Source organism: Telopea speciosissima, chromosome 6, assembly GCF_018873765.1.
Source record: "Telopea speciosissima isolate NSW1024214 ecotype Mountain lineage chromosome 6, Tspe_v1, whole genome shotgun sequence".
Lineage (NCBI taxonomy): Eukaryota > Viridiplantae > Streptophyta > Magnoliopsida > Proteales > Proteaceae > Telopea > Telopea speciosissima.
Window position 1 is genome coordinate 15,975,895 of NC_057921.1, and position 22,674 is coordinate 15,998,568.

Consider the following 22,674-nt stretch of genomic DNA (forward strand, 5'->3'; position numbering starts at 1 on the left):
CTGGGTATCTTTTTTGGCACATAAATCGAGGCAAAACCCTAAAACATCAACTTAGGCACTTTAGTCACGCAAGTCGAGGTAAAGCCATCGAATATCTATTGGCATGCAAATCCAGGCAAAGTCATCAGATACCAAACCGGCTATCTTTTGGCACACAAATCGAGGTAAAGCCATCGGATGCCAAATCGGGCATCTTTTGGCACATAAGTCGAGGAGAAGCCGTCGAATACAAAACTGCACATCTTTCGACACATAAATCGAGGTAAAACCATAAAATACAGACTTAAGCATTTTTAGGCACGCAAATTAAGACAGAATCGTTAGACACCAAACTGGGCATCTTTGGGCGTGCAAATCGCGGCAAAACCCTAAAACACCAACTTAGGCATTTTAGGCATGCAAATCAAGACAAAGCCGTTAGATACCAAATCAAGAATCTTTTGGCGTGCAAATCGAGGCAAAATCCTTAAATACCAACTTAGGCATTTTAGGCACATAAATCAAGACAAAGCCTTTAGATACCAAATCAGGTAAATCTAGGCGAAGCTATCAGATACCAAATCAGGTATCTTTTGGCATGCAAATCGAGGTAAAGTCGTTGGACACCAAACCGGGTATATTTTGGAGTATAAATCAAGATAAAGCCACCAGATACCAAACCAGGCGTCTTTCAGTGCGTAAATCGAGGGAAAATCCTAAACATCGACTTGGGCATTTTTAGGCATGTAAATCAAGACAAAGTCGTTAGATAGCAAATCGGGCATCTTTCGGCGCACAAATCGAGGTGAAATCCTAAAACACCAACTTAGGCATTTTAGGCATGCAAATCAAGACAAAGCCATAAGATACCAAACTGGGCATCTTTCAGCATGCAAATCGAGGTGAAACTCTAAAACACCAACTTAGGTATTTTAGGCACGCAAACTAAGGTAAAGCCGTAGGCTTCCAAGCTGGATATTATTAGGCATGCAAAATGAGACAAAGTCGTTAGACGCCAAATCGGTTATTTTTTGATGCGTAAATCTAGGCGAAGCCATCAGGTACCAAATCGGATATCTTTTGGTGTACAAATCGAGGCAAGGCCATCAGATACCAAATCAGATATCTTTTGATGCGTAAATCTAGATAAAGCTGTGGGATACCAAATCGAGTATCTTTGGTCCACAAATCGAGGTAAAACCATAAAATACCGACTGAGGCATTTTTAGGTATGCAAATCAAGACAAAGCCATCAGATACCAACCCGATTATCTTTTGGTGTACAAATTAAGGCGAAGCCATTAGATACCAGACCAGATATCTTTTGGCCCGTAAATCAAGGCAAAACCCTAAAATACCAACTTGGGCATTTTTTAGGCACGTAAATCGATACAATAGTCAGATACCAAACCGATTATCTTTCGATGCATAAACCGAGGCGAAGCCATCAGATACCAAATCGGATATCTTTTGGAGCACAAATTGAGGCAAAGCCCTAAAATACTGACTTAGGCATTTCTAGGCATGTAAATTGAGATAAAGCCATCAGATACCAAATTGGTCATCTTTTGGCACAGAAATTGAGGTAAAGCCATTAGGTACCAAACGGAATATCTTTTGGCATGCAAGTCGAGGTAAAACCCTAAACACCGACTTAGGCATTTCTAGGCATACAAATTGAGATAAATCTCTAAAATCTCTGACTCAATCATGTTTAGACTTATATTCTTCTGTTTGTTCTTTTTTTTCTCTTTTTTTAATTTTATTTATTGGAATCTAATCAAAATTTTCTTTCTTATGTCTTTGCAGGGTAAGACCATTCCGATGCCGAAGAAGTATTACGGCACGGAGTGAGTGTGAGAGTGGTACAGAGAGCTCTGCCCAGAGATAGTATCCCGGGTGAGACGGACCATATTGGGGTATATCGTTGCCTTCCCTGTCCGAGAGCTAGATAGCCTGACAGTTTGGGATCTATTGGAGAGGTGGTGGCCGAGCACCCATACCTTCCATCTTCCACTAGGAGAGGTGACCATCGCACCTCTCGACTTTTATATGATCACGGGGCTCCCTTTAGGAGGGATGCCTGTGGCGTTGACCCCGGCGAACCAGGAGGACCTCATTGATTACAGGAGGAGCATGACAGGGATGCGCATCATGCATAGGGGTCTTCCTACCGCCGTTATGAGGCAGTTCTGGACGGAGAAGGGGGTGACAGACCAGTTGTAACGATGAGACGACATCGTAACCGAATGCGTAACAATGAGATGGCATCGCAACCGAATGCGTAACGATGAGACGGCATTGTGACCGAATTCATAACGATGTGGTGGCATCGTGACTGAATGTGTAACGATGAGATAGAATCGCGATCGAATGCGTAACGATGAGATGGCATCACGAGAGAATGGATAATGATGAGACGACATCACGACTGAATGCGTAAGAATGAGATGGCATCGCGACCGAATGCGTAACGATGAGATGGAATCATGACCGAATGTGTAACGATGAGACGACATCGCGACCGAATGCATAACGACAAGATGGCATCGCGACCGAATATGTAACGATGAGACAGCATCGTGACCGAATGCGTAACGATGGGATGGCATCGTGACCGAATGCATAACGATGAGACGGCATCGCGACCGAATGCATAATGAAGAGATGGCATTGCGACTGAATGGGTAACGATGAGACGGCATCGCGACCAAATGCGTAACAATGAGATGGCCTCGCGACTGAATTTGTAACGATGAGATGGCATCGCGACAGATTGCGTAACGATGAGATGGCATCGGGACTGAATGGGTAACGATGAGAGGGCATCACAACCGAATGGGTAACGATGAGACGGCATCGTGACCGAATGCGTATCGATGAGAGGGCATCGCTACTGAATGTATAACGATGAGATGGCAACGCGACCGAATGCATAACAACAGCATCGCGACCGAATGCATAACGATGAGACGGCATCGCGATCATATGCCTAACGATGGGACGGCATCGCGACCGAATGCGTAACGATGAGACAACCTCACGATCGAATGCGTAATGATGCGACGACATCGTGACCGAATGCGTAATGATGGGACGGCATCGCGACCGAATGCGTAACAATGAGACGGCATCGCAACCGAATGCGTAACGATGAGATGGCATCGCGACCGAATGTGTAACGATGAGACGTCATCGTGACTGAATGTGTTACGATGAGACAGCATCGCGACCAAATGCCATCTTGACACCCCCCATTTTTTTTTTCATGGGGCTGTGTGGGTACCACGGCACCTTGGCTTTGGCCATTCTTGTATAGGTGGGGTCCCCCCTTTGCATCTCTTACCTGGTTTTGTTCCCAGACTCTGTCGTTTTTTGTATTTTTTGTTTTTAATACTGAGTGAGATGGCCCTCCATAGACATCTTCGTTAGTCTTCAAACGGTCCTCTTTTAGGCATGACTGATGCAGATGATCGGGCAGGCTGGAACCCATGTGGGACGACGTTCAGAGATATTGCGTGCCACATTTGCTGCGCCATCTGGGGGCATTCGCAGGGGGTAAGCACACTTACCTTATCTTTTCTGTCGATGAATGCCATCGTAGGATTTATTTATTAATTGCTGTCATGATCCCCCCAGGCTCGTAAACCGAGACAAAGCCCTAATACTGTAATTTAGGCATTTTTAGGCGCATAAACCAATACAAAACAAACTTAAGCATTTTTATGCCCGCAAAAGTATGCAAAGCCGTATGATACCAAACCGGGAATCTTTCGGCTTGCAAACCGAGGTAAAGCCATCAGATACCAAACCGGGTATCTCTTGGAGCACAAATCGAGGTAAAAATATCGGATACTAAATCATGTATCTTTTTTGGCACACAAATCGAGGCAAAACCCTAAAACACCAACTTAGGCACTTTAGTCATGTAAGTCGAGGTAAAGCCGTCGGATATCTATTGGCATGCAAATCGAGGCAAAGTCATTGGATACCAAACTGGGAATCTTTTAGTACACAAATCGAGGTAAAGCCATCGGATGCCAAATAGGGCAGCCTTTAGCATGTAAGTCGAGGTAAAGCCGTTGAATACCAAATCGAATATCTTTCGACACGTAAATCAAGATAAAACCATAAAATACCAGCTTAAGAATTTTTTAGGCACGTAAATCAAGATAGAGCTGTTAGCCACCAAACTGGGCATCTTTCGGCATGCAAATCGAGGCAAAACCCTAAAACACCAACTTAGGCATTTTAGGCATGCAAGTCAAGATAAAGTCATCAGCTACCAAATTGGGCATCTTTTGGCATGCAAATCGAGGTGAAACCCTAAAACACCAACTTATGCATTTTAAGCACGCAAATCAAGATAAAGTCGTTGGATACTAAATTAGGTAAATCGAGGCAAAGCTATCAGATCCCAAATCAGGTATCTTTTGGCATGCAAATCGAGGTAAAGTCATTGGATGCCAAACCAGGTATATTTTGGAGCATAAATCAAGATAAAGCTGCCAGATACCAAACTGGGCATCTTTCGGTGTGCAAATCGAGGGAAAATCTTAAACACCGACTTGGACATTTTTAGGCATGTAAATCAAGACAAAGCCGTCAGATAGAAAACCGAGCATCTTTCAGTGCACAAATCGAGGTGAAATCCTATAACACCAACTTAGGCATTTTAGGCACACAAATTAAGACAAAGTCGTAAGATACCAAACCAGGCATCTTTCGGTGTGCAAATCGAGGTGAAACTTTAAAACACCAACTTAGGTATTTTAGGCACGTAAACCAAGGTAAGCCGTAGGCTATCTTTTGGCACATAAATCGAGGCAAAACCCTAAAATACTGACTTAGGCATTTTTAGGCATGCAAAACGAGACAGTCATCAGATACCAAACCGGTTATCTTTCGGTGCATAAATCAAGGCAGAGCCATTAGATACCAAACCGGATATCTTTTGCTGTACAAATCGAGGAAAGGCCATCAGATACCAAACCTATCTATCTTTTGACGTGTAAATCTAGATAAAGCTCTGGGAGACCAAATCGAGTACCTTTGGGTCATAAATCGAGGCAAAACCATAAAATACTGACTTAGGCATTTTTAGGTATGCAAATCAAGATAATGCCGTCAGATACCAACCCGATTATCTTTTGGTGCATAAATCAAGGCAAAGCCATTAGAAACCAAACCAGATATCTTTTGACCTATAAATCAGGGTAAAACCCTAAAATACCGACTTGGGCATTTTTTTAGGCACGTAAATCAATACAGTCGTTAGATACCAAACCGGTTATCTTTTGGCGTATAAACCGAGGTGAAGCCATCAGATACCAAATCGGATATCTTTTGGCACACAAATTAGAGCGAAGCCCTAAAATACTGACTTAGGCATTTCTTGGCATGTAAATCAAGATAAAGCCGTCAGATACCAAACTAGTCATCTTTTGGTGCATAAATTGAGGTGAAGCCATTAGGTACCAAACTGGATATCTTTTAGCCCACAAGTCGAGGTGATACTCTACACACCGACTTAGGCATTTCTAGGCACAAAAATTGAGACAAATCTCTAAAATCTCTGACTCAATCATGTTTAGACATATATTCTAGTGTTTGTTATTTTTTTCTCTTTTTTTTTTTTTATATTAGAATCTAATCAAAATTTTCTTTCTTATGTCTTTGCAGGGTAAGACCATTCCGATGCCGAAGAAGTATTGTGGCACAAAGAGATTGTGAGAGTGGTACAGAGAGCTCTGCCTGGAGGTAGTATCCTGGGTAAGACGGACCAGATTAGGATATATCTCTGCCTGCCCCGTCCGAGAGCTAGATAGCCTGACAATTCGGGCTCTAGTGAAGAGGTGGTGCCCGAGCACCCATACCTTCCATCTTCCACTAGGAGAGGTGACCATCACACCTTTCAATTTTCATATGATCACAGGGCTTCCTTTTCGAGGGATGCCTATGGCGTTGACCCCAATGGATCGCATTGATTACTGGAGGAGCATGACAGGGATACGCATCACGTATAGGGGTCTTCCTACCGCCGTTATGAGGCAGTTCTAGATGGAGAAGGGGGTGATAGACCAGTCATAACAATGAGATGACATCACGACCGAATGCGTAATGATGAAACGGCATCGTGATAGAATGCGTGACGATGAGATGGCATCGTAACAGAATGCGTAATGATGAGGTGGCATCACGACTGAATGTGTAACAATGAGACAGAATCACGATCGAATGCATAACGATGAGATGGTATCACGAGAGAATGGGTAACGATGAGATGGCATTGTGACCGAATGCGTAACGATGAGACGGCATCGCGACTAAATGCATAAGGATGAGACGGCATCGAAACTGAATGCGTAATGATGAGATGGCATAGCGGCCAAATGTGTAACGATGAGACGGCACCAAATGCGTAACGATGAGATGGCATCGCGATCGAATGCATAACGATGAGAGGGCATCACGACCGAATGTGTGACGATGAGACGGCATCGAGACCAAATGTGTAACGATGAGATGGCATCGCGATTGAATGTGTAACAATGAGACGGCATCGCGACTGAATCCGTAACGATGAGATGGCATCCCAACTAAATGTGTAATGATGAGACGGCATCGCGACCGAATGCATAACGATGAGGTGGCATCACTACCGAATGTGTAACGATGAGATGGAATCGCGACCAAATGCGTAACGATGAGATTGCATCGCTAGCATATGGGTAACGATGAGACGGCATCACGACCGAATGCGTAACGATGAGACATCATCGCGATCGAATGCGTAATGATGAAACGGCATCGTGATAGAATGCGTAACGATGAGGCGGCATCGCGACCAAATGTATAACGATGAGATGGCATCGCCACAGAATGCGTAACAATGAGATGGCATAAAGCTGGTATTCCCGTAATTGCTGCAGCACAAAGGTAAGGTGCCGAGCGTGCTCTTCCTCACTCATGGAGTACACCAGAATGTCATCAATAAATACGATGACGAACTTGTCTAACACATCATGGAATACTCTATTCATCATGTCCATGAATGTTGCCGGGGGCGTTGGTCAACCCGAACGATAAAACCAGGAATTCGTAATGTCCGTATCGAGTTTTAAACACCGTTTTGTGGGTATCACCACTCTTGATCTTCAATTGATGGTATCCAGACCTAAGATCGATCTTGGAGAAAACTCTCGCTCCTTGTAACTGGTCAAATAGGTCGTCAATGCGCGGCAACGGGTATCGATTCTTGATGGTCAGCTTATTCAGGTCGCGGTAGTTGATACACAGTCGCATGCTACCATCCTTCTTTTTCACGAACAACACGGGTGCTCCCCAGGGAGACACGCTGGGTCGTATAAATTCTTTCTTCAGCAGGTCTTATAATTGAACCTGCAACTCCTTCAATTCAATAGGTGCCTTTTAATATGGCGCTTTGGATACTGGTAGTTGGGTCAGATCCTCTGGGAAAACATCAGGAAATCCTCTGACAACATCAAGTTTCTCCAAGGGCTTTATATTTGCCTCGGTGTGTATCACTATGGCCAAAAAGCCTTGACATCCTTCATCCAAGAACTTTCGTGCTCGTAGGGCAGATAAAGTTATCCTTCTGGGTTTCCTTATTAGTTCACTTTGATAGGTAAAAACTGACCCATCTTCCAACTTGAATGTTATCTTTTTTTTTCGCACACATGACATTTGCTCCATAGGCAGATAGCCAATCCATGCCTAATATCACGTCAAAGTCCTTCATATCGAGCTTTATTAGCCGTGCGGTCAAATTCTTCCCACAAATCTCTATCTTACAGGGGTTGTAGACCTCCTTCAAGCTCACGAAGTCCATAGTAATCCTTTCCCACTTCCACTCAGGTATAGGGAGTGGCTGCAACAATCCATAAGGTCGGTGTCTCTCCACTTTAATTTGCTGACAGATGAGGTACTTAGACACGATATTGCTATGGTCTCTTTCATCCCAATCCACCTGTAGTACTTCTTCAATTCCTTGTACATCTTCGTGCTTGCGGGGTGGATTGTATAAGGTGAGTTGTACGCCTCTTTAAGGATTCGGTCTTGGACATCATAATCGTCAAGCACGCACAATCTGTCTCAGAACTTCAATGCACCATCATGGGCCAATGAAAAATTTAGGTCCTTATGGACTCCTTGTTGTACTTCCCAAATAATCTTAGCCAACTCGGGGTCCAATGGTTGCCTCGTAATTACTTCTTCGAGTATCGACAGCTGTAAATCCATAGCTGCTAATTGTATAACCGTTCCTTCGATCACAAGTTTCAGATCAAATTTTTGAACTTCTTCTAACAAATCTTCGCTTACGACCAACGAGGCGAGGGATGCAGTCTGAGATTTTTTGCTTAACGCATCCGCTACAACATTGGCTTTGCCAGGGTGGTACTGAATCTCACAATCATAATCCTTTACCAGTTCTATCCATCACCTCTGTCTCATATTCAGCTCCTTCTGGGTGAAGAAATACTTCAGACTTTTGTGATCACTGAAGATTTCACTCTTTTCACCGTATAGGTAATGTTGCAATATTTTCAACGCGAAGACTACCGCTACCAATTCTAAGTCATGAGTGGGGTAGTTCTTTTAGTGTTCCTTCAATTGTCTTGAGGCATAGGTGACCACTTTACCCTTTTGTATTAGGATGCCACCCATTCCTGTTCTGGATGCGTCAGTATATACTACCATCCCTCCAGTGTTGTTTGGAAAACTGGAGCCGTCACCAACCGGTTTCTTTACTCCTGGAAGCTTTTCTCGCATGCTTCATTCCATTCAAACTTGGCACCCTTCTTAGTTAGCTTTGTCATTAGTGCCGAGATTCATGAGAAATTTTCAATAAACCGTCGGTAATACCATGCCAAACCTAAGAAACTTCGGATCTCTATGGCACTCTTCGGTGTCTCCCACTCGAGAACCGCTTTCACTTAATCTGGGTCCACTTTAATGCCATCTTTGGTGACGATGTGTCCCAGGAATCCGATCTGGTGAAGCCAAAATTCACATTTCCTGAACTTGGCATAAAGCTGGTGTTCCCGCAATCGCTGCAGCACAAAGGTAAGGTGCCAAGCGTGCTCTTCCTCACTCTTGGAGTACACCAGAATATCGTCAATAAATACGATGACTAACTTGTCTAACACATCATGGAATACTCTATTCATCATGTCCATAAACGCTGTCAGGACATTGGTCAACCCGAACGATAAAACCAGGAATTCGTAATGTCCGTATCGAGTTCTAAACGCCATTTTGTGGGTATCACCGCTCTTGATCTTCAATTGATGGTATCCGAACATAAGATCGATCTTGGAGAAAACTCTTGCTCCTTGTAACTGGTCAAATAGGTCATCAATGCGTGGCAACGGGTATCGATTCTTGATGGTCAGCTAATTTAGGTCATGGTAGTCGATACACAACCGCATGCTACCATCCTTCTTTTTCAAGAACAGTACGGGTGCTCCCCAGGGAGACAAGCTGGGTCGTATAAATCCTTTCTTCAGCAGGTCTTGCAATTGAACCTGCAACTCCTTCAATTCAATAGGTGCCATTCGATATGGTGCTGTGGATACCGGTGCTGCACCAAGGGTGAGATCAATTACAAAACTCCGTCTCACGATCAGGCAGTAGTTGGGTCAGATCCTCTGGAAAAACATCAAGAAATCCTCTGACGACATCAAGTTCCTCCAAGGGCTTTATCTTTGCCTCGGTGTCTATCACTGTGGCCAAAAATCCTTGACATCCTTCATCCAATAACTTTCGCACCTGTAGGGCAGATAAAGTTATCCTTCTGGGTTTCCTCATTAGTTCACTTTGATAGGTAAAAACTGACCCATCTTCCAACTTGAATATTATCTTCTTTTCCGCACACATGGCGTTTGCTCCATAGATAGATAGCCAATCCATGCCTAATATCATGTCAAATTCCTTCATATTGAGCTTTATTAGCCGTGTGATCAAATTCTTCCCACAAATCTCTATCTTACAGGGGTCGTAGACCTCCTTTAAGCTCACGACACTACCCGTCGGTGTGCTAACTACTAAGTCGTGCCCGATGTCTCTCTGTTGGTCTTTCATCCTACTCGCAAAGGTGATAGAAATGAAAGAGTGGGATGCGCCTGAGTCGAATAGTACTCGTGCAGGGATGGTTGAGACACTCAGGGTACCTAGGGTTTGTATGCAACTTGAGTTATGAATGTACACTAATTTTTCCCTATAACTTAGCAGTGTTTAGTGGAGTTACCTGTCAATACATCAGGGTTCGCCTCAACTTCTTCGTTTGTCATCGTAAACACCTTTCCTCACATCCGATTGTCCCATTGCTGAAAAGGTCTAGCGTAGGACTGATTCGGCGAGTTGTTGCTGTACCCACGCAATTTTCATTCCTTAGCCATGTGCCCTTCTTTGTTGCACACGTAGTACTTATAAGGTGGAACAGCTGGTGTCGAGGCTTGGCTCACTTGACTTGTGACTGGTCAGGCTGGCGGAGCTACCGTTGTCGATTGACTCATAGCTGATTGAGTAGGTTGATTAAAGGTGGGGCGGAAAGGGTTCTGACCCACTTGTGGCCTATGGTACAGAGTCGGATTGGGGTACGAACTAGTTCCACAAAAAGTTTTGTTCGGCCAGCCAAAGGTCTGGAAATTATTTGGCCTTTTGCCCAACCCGGGCGATGTCACAGCTTTCTCTTTCTCTTTCTCTTTAAATCTGTCTTCCATAGTCTTCGCCTTATCGACCATCTGAGCATAGTCCTGGATGTCCATTATTGATAGTACCAACCCAATCTCGGGTTTAAGTCCTTTCTCAAACTTCTTCCTCTTACTAACTTCCCCTTTCAGGTGCTCCAAAGCGAAGTAGAACAGGTCTTCAAACCATTGTTGATAGTCCAATACTGACTTGGTTCCTTGCACCAGTGCAGAGAACTCAGCTTCCTTCCTCTCCCTAAAGTTCTCTAGGAAGTAGTTCTTGAAAAAGACTTCTTTAAATTGCTCCCATATGGGATTTGGATGAATGGCCTCTAGATTAGGCTTAGTAGCCTTCCAGCAAGCTTCAGCCTCATTTTGTAGCTGATAACCCGCACATATTAGCTTTTGCACATCCGTACACTCGAGCACGTCGAATGCCCTAATCCACCGTTCTGGCTGCATTGCCTCAGAATTTAACTTGGAGAATGCAGGTGGTTGGAGTTTCTTAAATCTCTCCATTACCTTAGCGGTAGAGTTCTCCGCCAAGTGTTGAGGCATAGGTGGTGGGAAAAGTACGGGCCAGTTAGGTGGTGGAGGTGGTGCTGCACGCACATGCATCATGGTTGCAAACTGTGTAGACATCTGTCCCAACAGTTCTTGTTGTTGTTGCTTGGTCCGCATCATAGTAGTCATGAAGACACTCGCCTCACCGGCTGCCATACCTGGATGAGGTGCTGCAGCAGTGGCTTGAGCTGCCGCTGGTGCCCCTGATGAAACAGCCGACGCTTTAGAATTTTGGGCCTCAGTTCCACTTGGCAGTTCAACCTCTAGTATAATATGTGGGCGTTTCCTTTGCGACCACCTTGAGAACTTCTTGTGTTGACCATGGTTGCCTTTTCTGAAAAAGCAACACACTCAATAATCCAACATTTTCTCACGGGGTCAACAGAATAATTCCTAGTTAAGGCATGTACAACCTTTTTTTTTTTGATAGGTAAGTATGATTGTATAAAGAAACAGAAAAGATACAAAAGAGGGCAGCCCCTTCCCTCCCCCCTTAGACAGGCCTAAGAGGAAGAGGAGAGCTCCCAAAACAACCCGAGGACAGGCCCTCGGTTATACAGCCTAGCAAATGGCCCAAGACTCAAAGTTACAAGTTTCGAAAATAGACTTTCCGGTCATAGTCATTTTTTATCAACTCCACCAATTCCGGTGGGAAATCCGGTGGATAAATAATAACTTCCCCATCTCCAGTATCCATAGAAGCAATAAAGTCTGCTGGCTGATTGATCTCCCTCCAAACATGTTTGATTTCCTTACGTTGTAGATGATGGAAGATAGAAGAAATACGATCTCTCAAAGTTTGCATATTCCAAGGGCATGTACACACCTATTCCACAGTTCCAGTGATTTATGTTGCCATACCAGCAAGGTGTATTATTATGTATATTTTTCTTTTTATATTTGTTCCCTTTTTGTAGTGTCTCTGTTACTTGTATTTTTGTTCTTAGGTATTTTATGCAGTGCTTCTCTATGCATGACACTAAATAATAAACTTTCACTTTTTAATTAAAAATCTTTTAATTATGTACCTGAGTCTAGTAGGTAAGTCTCTGTAACTGCTAACTGGTGATAATGTTCAGCACGTAAAGGTAGGCTATGTCACTTTTAGCCTCGTCTGCTAGATATAGATAGGTAGCTCGATGCACAGGTTCACTAGCGTTCGCAAGAGCTAAGTAAACTACTAATTGGTTCTCAGCACGAGCTTGTATCTCACGTATCTTGATCAGTCTTCTCCTTAGCTGTCAAACCCTGCCCCTTACAAGTTGGAATTTTGGTTCAAGGATAGGAACCCCTGATCAGGCAACCAGGATCACTGTGGACCATCACTCCACTCAATGAGATCAATGAGAATGCTTTGAACAGGTTTCCCTATATACCTGTCAGAAGATGGATAGTAGACCCCTGTACTTGCATACACAGCTCACAGCCTGATGTATGGATTGAACCCCAGGTATTCTCTTTCCTCCTTAAAGTGGTGGGACCCACCTCTGGAAAATCATGTAAAAACCTATAATGGGCATATGGGGACAATACCCTAACCCAGGGTCAAACCCCTATGCTGTTCCCCTTTGAATTCTGTTGCTGGAATTCTTTGGGCGATGGCACTGGGCGATGCAACAAGGCCCAGAGACATCGTCCAGTGGCTATTTTTGCACATTTTTAATTATTATAAATGTGGGGACCACCCAACATGACCATGGACACCCTCCACTGATAGAGGGGAGTCTGAGGGACCATCTCATACCCCTGGTTTAGTGTGGACCCCACCAGTGAACCCTGAACTGAACAGAATCAGTTCCAAAAATCAATTTTTAAAAGAGGGACTGAAGGCAAACAGGCCTTAGTTGGCCTTGGCTTATAAATAGGAGGCCTTGGCCTCATTTTAGAGCCCTTGGCAGATCTGAATCCGAAAGAGAAAAGAGAGGAAAGAAGAGAGAGAAAGGAGAGGAAGAAGAGAAGGAAGAAGGGAGAAGAAGGAGAAGGAGCTGCAGCAGCCCATCTCAGGCTGATCCGAGCTCACCTACAGTAGTATTTAGGTAAAGAACCACCACCCATACGTGCTATACCTGTTCTTTCTTTGTTCATACTGTGCTTTACAACCCTGGGCAGCCCAGACAAGCTAGGGTTTGCCCAGTCTGGCTCCAGATCTGCCATGCATGCATATAGCATGGGAGATCTATGAATTTTATCACTTTTCATTAGGCATTTATGCTGCTGCCATGGCCGAAACCTGGCTGTGCCCATCTGCACTGCCAGATGGCCCTATTGGTCAGTGTTTTGGAACCTTGGGAGCTGGCTAAGGCTTTACAACCCTAACCCTAGATGGGTACAACCTGAAGCCCCCTTGTTTCAGGTGATCTCAGCTCTGTACAAGGCTGGAACTGAATTCCAAGTCTAACCAAAACCCTGAATACTATTCATCTGGGTTATTTGGGTAGCCACAGTCAGCCTGACTGGAACCCTGATGGAGAAACCAATTGGACCATGATGTAGACCATCACTGGGGCTACCTAAATCCTTAAACATGCAGAGGATCAGGTGTGAGCCCAACCATGCAAGCCCAGCCTTGGAAACTCAGCATGTATCGGTTCTACAGGCACTGAGCGATGCAGACATAGCCCAGAGCCAACGCCTAGTGAAGGGAATTTGGCCGGAATGTTGGACAGACCTGGGGGATTTTACCCACATACCCCCTGGACACTGTGGGAAGGTTGGAAATTACCAAAAAGCCCTTCCTCACATTTGTTCTTATTTAGAAATGTTTCAGAACCCTAGTGAGTCCCGCTTGTGATTGAATCATTACTGTGCTTGGTCCTACATCATAGACAAGCTGTGGACTGCACTTTGACAATGTTTTAACCTAGTGGCAGGTACTAGTATTACAAATGACCAATTTGCCCCTGTGCCCTAGCACTGGCCCATGCACCAAAACATGATCTAAGGCCCGATGTAAGGCTCAGTGAGTCCAAGAGTGAACCAATTGAACTCCGGGTCAACCCAGTAAGATTAGGGTAACCATAGGACTTCTAATGACAGACTGACAACTTAACAGGACAACTTATGATTTACATCTAGGACTTGATCCTGTGCTCGAGGACAACAACCAGGTAACTGCTGGGATTGAATTTGTGACTGAGTACCTAGAGCCAAGTACTGGTGAGTGAATAATACTATCGTATGTGCAAATGTAATTATGATTTGATGCCGGCTATTAATAATTGAATCATGAATGCTGTGTTATTTACTTATAATTCAAGTTACTTAAATCATTGCATAATGACTGTTGTTGATCAACACTGCGAATTCTATATGATGGTTGTGATTGCTAGACTAGATGCCGTAATCGGCTTGGAAATGGGGCCTGTGGTAGCCCGTATTATGGGGTACGATTGACACCACTAGACTCATACGATGCCATATAGATATGGGGCTAGAGTTTCATCACCCGTGCTACGCACCCTTGCCAGCAGGGGTTAAGGTGCTGGAAGCCTGTGGGGACAATTATCAGGGAGTCAAAAAAAAAGAAAGAAATAAAAGAACACCGAAATGATGCATAAATAAAAGAACACCGGAATGGTGCATGAGGGAAGAAACAGTTGTTCCCCTAGATAATCACAGAGGGCTGGTCAGGCTGACCAAGGACTAGTGCGTTGGGGCTGACTGGTCCTCTCCGACAACTCAATGGGTGTCTCACAGGAAGGGGTAACCAAGCCCGCACCAGGGATACACATATTGGGGATTGTAGTAGCACAGACCTGACTTAGTTGCATTGCTAGGTGGATAATAATAAAGAATTTGGACTTGCATATCATGTAGATCATATGAACTGTGGATTGTGATTGCATAGGCATGCATGATGGAAGTTATTTGCTCACGAGCTCGGTGGGGCTCACACTTTGTTATATGTTGCTTTCTTCTGCGATAATCCTGCAGGTGGATGCCGCTATGGCATGGCGAGCTATCTCGAGGAGGAGAGTTTTGGCTGTTATGACGATGTTGGTGTGGACCCCGACGGAGGTCATACAAATTCTGTGTACATTCTTGGTGGTCATTGCGGATGAAGACCATTAAAGCGTGCATGTGATGTTTGGACTAGGGACTCCTTTTGGTTTTTTCTGGAGTTATCCCCATTTTGACTCGTTTATTGTAGTTTTCTTTTCTTTTCCTTTTTGGGGCTGAGAATGCTCGCCCTGTGTATATTTTTGTATGTAGTACTGCTCTTATCAGCTTTTATTTCTTTGTTGTGGGTTGTGCGTGCCCGGGAGATGTATCAAACAAGACTTATTATGTATATATTATCACCATTTCCCGTATCACTATGCTTCCTTTTTACTTTAAAATTGTAGATGTCCTGCATTACTCTAATCTTACTTATGGTTAAGATGTGGATATGGTTCCATGATCGTAAGCACTGCTTCTAGATTCGTGGGATTTGGCAGATTGTCGTTACGCAATTCGGGTCACCTACCCAATCCTCCTAAGGGGTGGTTTTGGGGTGTGACAGGAACTTGGTATCAGAGCGAGAGGCTCTTCTTACGATTATGGGTTGCAGACTAGGACTAATAAGCTTTAAACAATAAAACATGCAAGAATTAAAAACCACAGGGGAGGTAGATATAAGTAAGTAAAATGCAAGAATTTTATGAACTCAGAAATAGTTACAAAAGTTTGATTGCATGACTGCAATTCAACAAGTACATAAACTGAAGATAAGGAAAGAAAAGTACATAAGCATAAAGAAAATAGCAGTAGTCAAAATCATGTAGCACGAAAGTCCGGTACTGTAGGAACTACTCTGTAGGAGGCAAGTCGCTCGATGGAGGCTGAGTCTGGCGAGAGTCAACTCTGTAGAATCTGTCCCAGAAATCCAATCTCTGCTTGATAGCACCCACTCTACTGCCCAAGGAAGTGAAGCCCTGGTCCACTCTGGATCCCAGGTCTAACATTTGTGTACCGAGGCTCTGAAGCTGTGCCATCACTTGAGCCCAATTTGGAGGCCCTGGAACCTGTGAACTGGTGGCACCGATCATCTCGTAAGTACGTAAGTCCGTAAACTGTGTGTCAAAACCCTCAAGATCATCTGGACCTAACCCCTGCTCCTCTATGTACATGCCCTGAGTGTCTACTCCAATGTCGCCCTACCCCTCTCCAATCTGACCCTCATCATGTGCATTACCACCCTGTGCATCACCACCCTGCCCCTCGTCCTGCTGCATATCCTCAGCCTTCACCTGCTCCTCATCCACTACTGGATCTTCACCTGGCACTTTCATCTTCAAGATACAAGTTTTGTCTATAGGCTTGGATCGGACCCTGTCAATGTACTCCCCCTCTAACGGAACCCTAAAGTATCGAAAGACCAATGTAAGGAACTTCCCATATGGAAGGTTACCATCGATTGGATTTCGTGCTTGATAAAGCATCACCTGAAGCAACAAATATGGGAGGTTGATGACTGGACCCCCCTGACAAGCACCCAACAAGCAGTAAGTGATATACGCCCGCATCATAGATATGCTGCCATTGTTTCCTCCCTTGGGGTAGATATTATAGGTCACACATCTACTAATCACCCTAGCACTGGGCTTGTAGGCAATCTCAGACTTGGGAGGATTCCCTGAATCAGTCAAAGTAGTGAAAATTGTCCTCCTAGTCTCGAGGGAGAACATCTCGGATATGTCCATGTGGGGTTGGTAATAAACCATATCACCTGTGTCAGGTAAACCCAGGATCTCCGCCAATAGGGTAGTGGTCAGCTTGATATCCACTCCCTTCACCCTACTCTCCACCCCAAACTCCTGGGCACTAGAAGGCCCTAGGTTACAGTAAAAGTACTGAACCAGGTTGGGATAACAAGGCTCAGTAGGAGATAACATCGATGCCCAGCCTAGGGCATTAAATTTGGCAAAGAGGCCATATTGGTGGAAGTCCTCTACTCGCACCACCTGACCATTCACTATTTTTACGAAAATGAAATTCTTCCACTCCTTAGCGTACTCATACCTGAAGAAAAGATGGTGGTCAAAATCTGGTTCCTCTGAAGACGAATCATCTCTAGTGGATGAAGGTGGAACCGAAGAATAGGATGATTCCTCGGATTCGACCCGTAACCTCTTTTGGGCTACCAATTTCCATGTAGTATGACGACTAGTAGACATCCCCTACAAGGAATAGCAAAGAACAACTGAGTTAGGGCAAGGAAAAACAATAGAAATCCTAACCAAAAAATAGGAAACAAAAGGAAAAAAAAATAGGGTAAGTGCCAAGAAAACAAACCTAAACACGTGTAGATGCTCGAAAACCCCGGAGAATCGCAAGGATTTGGTGTAAAAGTGGTCCCCCTACTCTTCTAGAACTTCTCCCAAGTGTTTAGAGGAGTTTAGAATGAAAATAGGAAGGAATGGGGCCCTCTTAGACTTAAAACCCTGCTCCTCGATTCTCTGGGCGATGGCACTGGACGATGTGGCAACGCCCAGAGACATCACCCAGTGATGGTAAATTTGCAGAAAATCCAGAATTTACACATGGGAACTTAGTTTTGGGCATAATAAACCTACTGGTATCAGAGCCTAACTCTATTTAGGCTACCCTTAGTTTTAAGTTCTTCTCTCCTTCTCTATTTTACTTTCCGGCAGTCCTCTGGGAGTTGCGTTGCGAGTATTAGTTGGCTTTTAGGTCCGTTGGGCAAGAGGTAAGACCCAGATTGCGGTTAATTTGCAACTAAGATCTCCTTCACCCTTTGGTGGATGGAAGTATACCTTAGTTAGGGGGATATGTTCCGATAAACTATGAGTAGACTTAGTAGAACCATGTCTGCGAGACTAGTCGGCGACTTCAGTTCGCCAAGTTATGTAATTAGTAATGAAGTTCTAACAAGTGACCTTGATCAGTCCCTTCAAAACTGGACCTTACCCAAGGTCCCAACCAAAGAAGTTTACAAACAAGAATGGTATAGTTTCAGTGAAACTATCAAGACTGTAGAACAAACTATCAATTACTCTCCAGATATGGAAGAGATCCAACTCTTAGACCCTTCAAATCTTAACAAGTTAAAAAAGGATTTTAATTATCTCCATATAGGACTTATACAAGTAGCCATCAAACCCCTGCATAGGGAAGGACTCAACGTAGCCCTCCTGCTTGCACTCAGGGATCAAAGGTTCCTGCAATTTGATGATTCCCTTCTAGGGATGATAGAAACAAGTCTTCACAAAGGCCCAGTTTATTTCAATTGTTACCCAGACATAAATTTATCCTTGAATGATGCAAATCTTCTGGATACCTTAAAAGTTAACATCCTTACAAGTGGTTACAAGATGAAACAAGGTTCTATACCAATTGCCATAATCCATAGAATCCAGTATAAGGCCATGAGAACTTTAAGACCCAAGGCTCTAAGAAGACCTATCAAAGGACAAACCACGTTCATAGAAACGGACTTCGTCCATTCAAGAACCGTTCACCCTAAAACGGTGAGCTGGAAAGACATTAAGTTTTCGACAAAATGGTGTCTCCAGGCACCTTGCCCAGAGTCACTGGTTGAGCCAAACAGTGACGTTGAATCTGTAAACCAAGATCAAGACGGAATGGTTACTATAACATTCCAGAGGAAAGATAAACAAATAAAACCAAATCCTGAAGAGTTTGAAAGACTCAATCAAGTCCCAAGTAGAGCTTCAACCTCTAGCTCTCTAACAAGTCTTCACTTAGAAAACCAAAGGTTACATGAGCAAATAAGGTCCTTACATATTCTAGGATTGCATACTCCAATTAACAGTAATGTCACCCAAGGAATTTATGAAGAACAGTCTAACAAGTCTTCTCCAAATGAACCAGCCTCACCGACTCAAACTGATATGCAACACGAAGCAAGAGTTGCTGTCATAACAGTAGAAGACTATGAGATAGACAAACCCAAACTCAGAGTAGATTTCAGTTCACACAGAAACGCTGAAAAAAGAGAATGGTTTTTTAGCTACTTCTCAAAAGAGAAACAACAAGAAATCAAGAACCTCTGGTACGACAAAATGAGAACCATCAAAGTAGATGTTATGTTTTTCACATATTTAGACATCTATACAAGTAATAACAATATTCCTTATCCCTTCTCAAACATCAATGCCAGTAAGAAGGTGTACCACACCTGGAAATTGGCTGATGACAAGACCATAGAAACGATACACCCTCCTAGTTCAAATGTTAAATTAAAAATTAACAACACGGAAATCTTGGCAACACCTTTTAGATCTATTGAAGGTGTTTCTGATGGATCCAAGAAAATTATTGAACAAACAAATTACACAAACCAGTATTTACAAACCATAGGAAGTCAACTAATTAGAATAGAGAACTTAGTTCAAAAAGACACTCCTATTGAACCAACGTCTCTAAATCAAGCTAGTACTTCCTCAACAACAACCCTGTTCAAACCTTTCATAATTTCTAACAAGAGTTTAAAAAATCTAAATACTCAAGAAAATAGAGATCTAGTAAGCCAAATTTCCACAAGATTACAAAGCTTGATTGTCCCTGATACACCTCAAAAAGAAACACAAGGAAGCTCTGCTTCCAATGTGGCGAACATCCAACAAATGGCTTCCTCTGAATCATCCAGTGATGAGGAGGAGCAGGAACAAGTAAATGCTATTACTAGCCCATACATGAACAATAACTATTATCCAAGACCAACATACCCAGATCTTCAAATTGAACAAAGAAGGGAATTTTCCCAGGCAAATTACCAAAGTGGTACCATCTATGAATGGAACATAGATGGTATGTCAGATTACAATCTGGCTAACAAACTCCAAGAAATGACCATGGTGAGCAATGCTCATCGGATCAAGAACATACCGATCAAGCCATAGCAGAAATAATTATTTCGGGTTTACAGTCAACTTAAAGGTTGGTGGGATAATGTTCTCAGTCCAACTGAAAAGAATCCATTCTAAATGCCATTCAAACTAATGAACAAGGTCTACCAATTATAATAGGAGACCAACCAGTTGAAGATGCAGTAAACACTTTAATTTTTAGTATAACCAAGTATTTTTTAGGAGATCCCACAAGACTCAAGGATAGGTCATCTGAACAATTATCAAACCTCAAATGTAAAAAATTACACGATTTCAAGTGGTATAAAGACACATTCATGATCAAGGTTCTAACTAGGGAAGATGCAAATCTCCCCTGTTGGAAAGAAAAATTCCTTACTGGGTTACCCAGTTTATTTTCTGAAAAACTCAAACAAAAATTAAGAGAAGAAAATAACGGAGAAATACCCTATCAAACCCTCACCTATGGTGACCTCATAAGTCTTGTACACAAGGAAGGGTTAGCCCTATGTACAGATATCAAACTTAGAAAACAAATTAGAAAAGAATCAAAATCCTACAAATAAGAATTAGGGGGATTCTGTGAACAGTTTGGTTTCGATTCAAAAATCATTTCTCAAAAGAAACATAAAAGTCATAGGCATAACAGGAAAAATAGATACTCAAGTAAGTACAAAACCAGAAAAGAACTAGATAAAAATTTAGACAATAGATCTAGCCCAAAGAAACAGAGACCTTACAAGAGAACTTTCCAAAAATCAAGACCAACCCAAAACACCAAGACGGGTTGTTACAACTATGGTAAACCAGGCCACATAGCCAAATATTGTAGACTAGCAAAAAAGATTAACTCACTCATAATGCCTGATGATACCAAAATCCAACTCTTAGCCGATTTGGGTCAAAACAGTTCAGAGAGTGGAACAGAAACCCAAGAAAATGAGTTGAACCAAATTGAGTCAAACAGTGATAGTGATGAACAGGCTTCTCCTTGTAATTGTAGCCAAGGAGTTTTCTGTAAAAATTGTGATGATTCAAAATCATCAAAATCTATAAACATGATACAATCAAATTCAGGACCTAAAACTTTTAACAAACCAGAAGAATTTCTAAACTTTGTTGATCAAATCAAAGATAAACATATCAAGACTTTATACCTTCAACATGCCCAAGAACTCTTACAACAAGTCTCATCAACAAAACCCCAAACTAAGGCAACCCCTTATAACATAAAAAATATTTATAAGAAGTTTGACAAAACTCCTACTCCTTCACAAAATCCGGATCAAGTTAAAATTGCCAGCCTAGAAGCTACTACAAATGATTTAAAGACTGAAATCAAAAATATAAAAGCAGACATAGCAAGTTTAAAGAAGTTTCAGCAAAAGATCGAATTAGAGGTAGAAGAAGTAGGAGACAACAGTATACAAACTTTACCAAACAATAATGAAGATTTTGTTGATATTATTAACAAAGTCAAATGCCAACAGTGGTATGTCAATATTACTATTGTCATATCCTCAGCCCATAAGATCAGCACCATAGCCCTGGTTGACTCAGGAGCCCAAATGAATTGCATACAAGAAGGGTTAGTCCCAACCCAGTATTTTGAAAAGACAACTCAAAAATTAACAGGAGCAAATGGCTCAAGACTAAACGTAAATTATAAATTATCAGACGTTCACATCTGCAACCAAGGAGTTTGTCTAAAACAAGTATTCATATTAGTAAAAGACCTTAACACTGAAGTTATTCTAGGACAACCTTTCCTAGAACTCATAAAACCCTTCACTGTTTCGGATCAAGGAATTACAACAACTATCCTAGGTAAACAAGTCCATTTCCAGTTTTTTGAACAAGCCAAAACAAAAGAAATAGACCTGCTCAAAACAGTAGCCATTTCAGAACAATCAACTATAAGTCAAATTCAAAGTAAACAAAAACATCTGCAATATCTAAAACAAGAAGTTAACCATAGGACTATTGAACAGAAACTCCAAGAAAGAACAGTTCAAAAACAAATTTCTAACACCAAGTCCCAAATTGAAAAAGAACTCTGTTCGGAGTTTCCTGATGCCTTCTGGCACAGACGTAGGCATATTGTCCATCTTCCCTATGAACCAAGTTTTTCGGATAAGGACATCCCTACAAAAGCCAGACCTATTCAAATGACCCAAGAACTACAAGAAATATGTAACAAGAAAATTCAAGACCTTCTTGATAAAAATTTAATCAGTAAAAGCAAGTCACCTTGGAGCTGTGCTGCTTTCTATGTTAATAAGAATGCTGAAATAGAAAGAGGGATGCCCAGACTTGTCATAAACTATAAGCCTTTAAATGAAGCTTTACAATGGATCAGATATCCTATACCAAATAAAAAAGAGTTACTCCAGAGGCTTTATCAAGCTACAATTTTTTCAAAGTTTGACCTCAAGTCTGGATACTGGCAAATCCAAATTCATAAAGAAGACCGTTATAAAACAGCCTTCACCACACCATTTGGTCATTACGAATGGAACGTAATGCCTTTTGGTTTAAAAAATGCCCCTAGTGAATTTCAAAATATTATGAACGACATCCTAAAC